This window comes from Schistocerca gregaria, chromosome 4 (genome assembly GCF_023897955.1).
Source record: "Schistocerca gregaria isolate iqSchGreg1 chromosome 4, iqSchGreg1.2, whole genome shotgun sequence".
NCBI classification, from domain to species: Eukaryota; Metazoa; Arthropoda; class Insecta; order Orthoptera; family Acrididae; genus Schistocerca; species Schistocerca gregaria.
In genome coordinates this window covers 48,240,909-48,248,708 of record NC_064923.1, presented here as the reverse complement: position 1 = coordinate 48,248,708, position 7,800 = coordinate 48,240,909, and positions in this window count along the sequence as shown.

The window sequence follows — 7,800 nt, the reverse complement described above, 5'->3', positions numbered from 1 at the left end:
CTTGTAGTACAAAATGTTCATCGACTTGTGTTGATAATGCTAAATCGTACTGTCATGCAGTGGAAACTACATGGGACTCAAATGAAATAGCATAGTCAACAGTAGTAATGCACGTGCTTACAGATAAGGAATGAGATTTCCTAAGCTTTCCACCAACTTTTGAAAGTTGTCCGAACATTACAGTGACCCAATGCTAGTGTATGGGCTGTGGCAGTAGAAAACATTCGTAATTTTTGCCACTAATGCCTACTATTGCACACTGGAGACTACATGACACTTCTCTCTCCGTACATCAACATGTTATCGCAAAATTTGTAAGAAATTAACCATATACGTCGCTATGTTACTGCAAAATTGGCTCATAGAGCATCATTGTTACACCCAATGGTACGAATTGCTCCATACATTCATGACAAAGAAAGTTAAGAGTCATTCCAGCGATATGTGAATTGTTCTAATCTAGCAGAAGCGATTAGTCAGCAAGTTGATTTATCGATGTCAGCAAGTCAAAGCTTGCTCCAACAAGCAATATGCTTAGTCACATTCATGACGTCACCTGCACTGTCAGCAGCCTATCCTTGACACCACACATCGTATTTACTTTACTATGATGTCATCAAGGCATCATGTGTAGTTAACTGACCTTGACTGGATGATGTCACAGTCCTAGAAGTTGCAAATCCATAATGTCACAGAAGTGGTATACAGCCAAACACATAGCAGTATTTAACTGGCCATTCAAATGTATGGCACCGTCTTGGATTCCACCATATTCGATTGTGACACAATGTGGTCAAGACAATAACATGTGTGATCTAATGAAGATGTCACACTTAAGGTGGCATGATTTGTGATGCTATAAATAATTTACATACCTTTATACCTGTCGTCATGAATGTGACTAATAGTTTTGCTTGTTGGAAGACGTTTTCACTTGCTGACATCAATAAACCTCAACTTGCTAACTAATCACTTTTACTTGTTGGAACAAGATGCAACTTTCCAGACCTCTTCTCCGTAAGCTTAGTTAGTGATTTATCAGGCAGTATGTCACAGTCAGTGTAACAATGTTGATGTGTGGGGAATTTACCTCAATTTTGTTGAGATAAATACATGCTTGATGTTGTGACTTTATTCATAGTATCTAGACTGACCATCATTGCACCAGTAGCATCTGGACTTCTGGTACTCAGTCTGTAAACTGACCAGCATCTCCCAAGAGGAATAATGAGAGGGGCTCTGTAAACTGACCATTATTGCCTGCATCCTGTCAACTGACCATCTTTGCCTCCACCCTGTAGACTCTGTGTGTATGTGTGATGTGTGTGTGTGTGTGTGTGTGTGTGTGTGTGTGTGTGTGTGTGTGTGTGTGTGTGTGATGCTAATGATGAAGCTTACGTATTGCATATGTGCCAATACAACAAGTTACATTGTTTCTGTAATATTGGTGCATACTTTTGAATATGGCGCAAAAACTAAGACCGTCTGGATTCTTTTGAATATGGACAAGATTGCGGGTCTGAGGCTCCAGTATGATTGGCTGTTTTATCTTAATGGCCTCCAACTCTCTTCTGTTGTTAATTATTGGTATGGAAATATGGAAGAAGCTTGTGAAAGTATTTGTTTTGTGCATGGAACTGTGTGGAATAGGAACATGGAAAATAGGAAGTCCGGAGACCATGAAATTGCATTCATTTTACACTACCGGTTATGAAAGTTCAGCACCAAGAAAGAAATCGAAAAACGTAATCGCTCTTATTCTACAACTATGGTATACTAATAGAAGGGAGAATACATAATTAAAACTGTAGGTAATTTAGGGGTAGACAGAGTATGAAATTTAGTACAAAAATCTGTTGTCTCTGTCAGCAACAGTGGCTTTGACCCAGCTGAGCACTGAGACAAACTGAGCTTTCATAGCGGATAAAGGTACGCCATTCCAGCGTACCTCAACTTCATCGATCATAGCGGAAGCCGAGTAATGGCATACCAGCCACACGACAACGCTTGACCAGATGTATCTAAGTCAAAAAATGGTTCAAATGGCTCTGAGCACTATGGGACTTAACTTCTGAGGTCATCAGTCCCCAGTCTAACTTAAACCTAACTAACCTAAGAACATCACACTCATCCACGCCCGAGGCAGGATTCGAACCTGCGACTTAGCGGTCGCGCGGTTCCAGACTGTAGTGCCTGGAACCGCTCGACCACCTTGGCTGGCTATCTAAGTTAGACTTTACCATTGATTCTTACATCCTTACTATAAAAATTGTGATCTCGACGGTTTGGAGCTACAGCGGAAGACCCACTAAGCTCAGGACATGCAGCTGAGCGAAATCCACTGGGCTAGCGACAGTAAAACTACTCTGTAGTGGAAGGTTCCACATGTATAACAAATTTTGGATTACGTTACAGAAATGATATAAAATATATTTAAAAAATCCATTGCTGAAGCTTTTTTATGATCTGACAACATTAAATAATGTTAAGTAATAGTTAAAATATATTTAGGTGTCATCATTACGGAGAATGGTGAATACTACAATGGGGCCACGTAGAACTGCAAGAAGCGTATAACAGTTACCGTCAGGGACTGTGCGGCTGGTCCCGACGGAGGTTCGAGTGCTCCCTTGGGCATGGGTGTGTCTGTCTGTCCTTAGGATAATTTAGTTTAAGTAGTGTGTAAGCTTAGGAACTGAGGACCTTAGCAGTTAAGTCCCATAAGATTTCACACACATTTGAACATTTCGAACATAAAAGTTACCGGTAGGGGGCGGAGTGGGGGATGATGGAGAAGGGAGGAAACGGAAGGATTGAATGAGGTAGGGCATTGTTGACTACGACGTTAAGGCAGAGAATATTTGAGGACAGACTGCATCTTTGAGTATGCGAGCTGGTTGATATTCCCACTGGAGGGGGTGGGTAAGGCATGAAGACGCATGGAATATGCGATATGGGTGCAGTTCCGCAACAGGAAAACTGAATTGTTGATTAGTCAGCTGAATAGTTGTTGCTATTACTTGGTGCTTCGTTAATACATTGAGTCTGGAGTTGCCCCAAGGTGAGAAGAAGCTGTGGGAAATGGATGAGTTTGTGTGGGACGAGTACTGGGGCAGATAGACAGGTACGAAAGATAATGTAGAATTCATGTCTTTCTGGGATTTCAAGGGACAGAAATTAGGAGAGGCGGAGACCGAGTAAATATTAAGTTAGGATGTTGCAGATAAGGAATTAGTATATGAGGATAATGGTACAGTCTGTCAGTAGCTTTAGTAGTTACAGTTAGTTTTGATGTTGTGTTGCCTAGTAAGAAGGCGTGAATTCCAAATTAACTTTCATCAAGCATTAGTTCCTGCTTATGTTATAAGAATGCGGTTGATTATATCTTGGTTCCAAGTGAGGCCTTACAGGTTCAACTCAAACAGTACTACATTTGCAAGGCCGCGCCACTAACAGTGTCCAGTGGCTAAGTGGCAAATACGTATCTTTGGTGGTGGTGACATCATCGTGACATGTCTGAGTTAGATTTCATTCCTTGTTCCAGATTAAAACAGAGCAACAATATTAAATGCAGAATTTCAAGAGCTAAAACACTATTCAACGAGCAGAAGTTACAAATTCCCAAAAAAATAATACCAGGAAACAGTATGAAATTTTTTTAGCTTGGATTATTGCTCTTTACAGCTCGGAAACGTTGACAGTAGGGGATCCACAACATAAAAGACTGCAGCATTTCGAAGCACAGTGTTTGTGAACAGTTCCAAATATTTCATAGAGAGATTGACCAATGAAGAAGTCTTCAAAAACGTAGGGTAGGGAAGACCGTTAAATTAACAGAAGGAAAAATGTCTGGAAAAAATTCACGAGAAAGATAAAGATTTTCGTACATTCGTCAGATAAAACAAGATATGAAGTTGACAGCATAAGGGGAAAATAGAGAACTACTGTAGACCAATCTACGGGTTGAGAAGAAGAGAAATAAGTTCTTCTGATTTAATCCTTCGTGGCTTCCTTAAATACCGATTCCCAAAACAATGGGTAAACTAAAATCTGTAGCCCATAGAGAGGACAATGTCTGAGGAATGTCAGACCGTTGCAGACTTTCTGCTTGTAGAAACTGAGTGTACTGTTGGTGTGTCACGTATTGTTGGAGGACAGGGGACAGATCTCACTATCTCACTTCTTCCTCGTGAGGGGGTTTATCCTCCCAATAACATTACATGAAATACTTCCATTTGTACAGTCTTTGGTTTGTTGTTCAGGTTCTGCAAAAGCTTTATTTGGTTTGATGTAACCCAGCCACAATGACATGAGCCTCATATAGTGCAGAATCCACCTACCACACGGAGAAAGAGCTATTCCTTTACCAGAATACACCACCTGACTGAAAAGTGACGCACTCATTAGGTGGAGGGGGGGGGGCGGTAGGAAACGAAATAAAACTTCACAGGTTCAGTGGGCATGTAATATTCAAGATACTAGCCATGTGATGGAGCTGAGATCTGAACATTTGAACTCGTCCCTCCAGTGTTCTGTTGGGAACAAATGTAGGTATCTTACTAGCCATGGGAGTATACATCACACGGGAAATTCTTAGAGACACTGGTCCTGCTGAAAAATGACAGTATGAAATTGTCGCATGAGAGATAACACTCGAGGAAGCAGGATGACGGTGACGTATTGTTGTAGCATCAGAGTGTCCTCGGTTACTGCCAGCTGTGACCATAAGCGATGTTTCCTCACAACATAGGCGCCAAGAATAACACCGCCATGTGTCTCCAAAACAATTAAATAATGGGGCCTCTCCCCAGGCTGCAGCGAGAATCGCCATCGACGGTTATGCTGGATAGTACAGAGCCGCGTTTCAGTGCTGAACACAATGCGACGTCATTCACCAGCAGCCTGTGCTTCCTGGCCATGTCACGACTCCCAACGCAGCCGTTTGTGTTGTGTTGCGTGGGACGATAACTCCGTAGTAGAGCTGCCGCCAGTCTCCGGCAGTTGTGTTGAATAGCACAGGATGTTACAGTGTGTTCATTGCTTGTTTTCGGATGGTAGGTGCAGATGTGCCTGGTGAACAAGACGTCAGTTTTTCCTTGTGATTGTTAGACGTTGTTGCCCACAATCTTTACGACGTGTGTTCCCGCCTCCACCGGAGGGTCACTGTCACGCTTGAATGCCCCATCAATCTCGATGTCGCATCACTCGCCCAGCTGGACAAACAAAGTTCCACATTTAGGCCGCTTTCAAAGTCTTCCAGGTGTTGGTAATACTGTCTCGCTAGAGTACGTGGCATCGTCGTCTCCAACGCAGTAATCACATCTGATGAAAGGGAAGATGGAATGTGGGAATACTGAGAGACAAAATACTATGTAAGTGATGAAATTCAGGTACAAATCGGGTACTATATATTGAGACCCAACTGCTTCTGGAATAAAGGAATAGTTCAAACGCTTTTTACGATTAGTTAAGGAAATTTTTGCAGCGATTCACCTCGATTCAGTAGGTAATATGGGAGTTATAATAGCGGAAATGGAATGAATACTTGATTAACTTCGTTTTGGGTGAGGTATGAAGGCTTGGTTATTGATTTGCGATTTACACTTCATAATTTATGTCGCAGTATCTCTCGCTCCCTCACCTCACCCCCCCCCCTTCCACACACACCGAGTGTGTTCTACAGTATTTAGCCCTCTACAAGTACATTCATGAACAGTGGGATTCTACGTCTAGCCCTGGTGGCATAGGCTTTTCGTGTATTCCCCAGATCGATAAAGGCAGATGTGAGGCGTTTATAATGACTTCGTCGTAGACGGGACGTTTACACCCCCCGCCTCCCCCTCTCCCTCTCTCTCTCTCTCTCTCTCTCTCTCTCTCTCTCTCTCTCTCTCTCTCTCTCTCTCCCACCTCTATCTCTCACTCTCCGTGTCTGTTTATTGATGTGTTTGTGTGTGTGTGTGTGTGTGTGTGTGTGTGTGTGTGTGTGTGTGTCGCTTCGAGGAGTAATAACCATTTGTTGAAATTGTACCTTTCTCCGTGTACATTTGTACAGAATACAAGCCACATTTCTACTAACTTGCGTCCTGGATCAAACTAAGTCGGCAGCTTTCTATGTAATTCAATTTTTTGCAACGCTGTTCTGAGAAGAAACATTGCAAAATATTCTATTCTAATCCATTACATTGCGTTTTGTCTGAATTAATACCCTGTTGAATGGTATGTACTCATATTGTATCAAGCTTTCTGGACAGAACTGAGTGACAGAGCGAGCATTGTGTACTGTCCCTTTCGGTGTCAGGGTTGCTAAATATCTACAAAGGGTGTGAAGCAAACTGGCCATGATAAAAGTCCTTAGTATTACCGTAAATTATTTTGGTACCGTATAAGCAGTGTTGGATACACATTTTCTGCGGACCTTTGCCGGTGTTCAAATTAAACTGTCAAGCACCATTTAAGAAAGTAATTGGAACAGTGTTTCCTAGCGATGCTGCTATAATCATGTATCACTTTTGATCAAACAGTATCTAGATATCACTACTTCAAACCACTGTCCAACAATCAGGTGAGGTGGTTCCACAAACGTCTGTCCTATTATATGAAAAGCAGGCAAGCACAAAACTCAGGTATAGTTTGTGTGTTTGTTATTATGACTTTCATACCGAATCCTCAAAATGTTTACCCTCAGAGTTGCTACTCACTATAAATCGACTCCATGCCTTTGGGAGTCTTTGGTGTGTCCTAATAGACCTCTAGCTCTAATTTTCATTACATGTAAAAATACAGAATTGTTAACTTTGGTGAGTTTGCAGAACAGTCTGCATTTACTAAACGACTGTTCCAGTGCTCTCCAAATATTCTCTTAAGAGAGTCTGTCATTACATGTGTGAAAGAGGAGAGACTTTCATCTTGTTGGTACTACAACGATTGCCTTACATCCAATAGGAAATGTTCTAGTAACTACAACAGTAGCATATGTTAGGAATTCGAGGTCCTGTATTGTGTCCCAAAAAAGCTCTGTCATGGTGTATTAAAATGCGGGCTCCAATGTGCCAGTTTCCACAATTACACTACAGAATTACTCAAAAATATCTATGAGTAAGCATACATGTGTGTCACTTTAAGGTTATTTATCGACCCCTATATCAAACATGTTGAACTCTTTTTACACACTCATTCCCTGACCATACACCACATTGTTGTTGCATTGCCTATGAGATTACTGGAAAACACAATGATGTCAGGCAATGTATTTTCATTAAGTTTGCCCATGAGTATCAGATATTTGCATGAGAATACCCCTTTCTTTGCCATGAGGTGAAACTTAACACTATCAGGATGTGCAGCTGGAGTACGGTACATGTCCTCCTGACATGATGTTTCGGCAAGTGTCTGGTGCTCATAGCACATTCAAGGAAGCAGTAATGAGCTTCTTCCAATTCAAGTTTTCATCAGTTTGTACACTAAAAAATTTAGAGCATATTATCCTATTTGCTGTCTCCTGTTCTTGTCTTGTCTTAATAATTCTTTGAAAATATCATTAATAACCTGTTCTATTTATTCTAATACTAATATCATCTTCAAAGAGTAAGAAGTTTGCTGTTGAATGTTAAGTGGATGGTCATTCAGAGATACAAGAATGGGAGTGACCCAAAATTGAACTCTGGTGGACTCCATTTGCAATTTCATCCCTGTCGCTAAAATGTTCTGCGTTTTCAACATGGTTTGACTTATTTAGCACAGAACGTGTAGTAACCTAAGTTATCAGTGACAACTTCATAGAAAACTCCATGAGAAATTTGT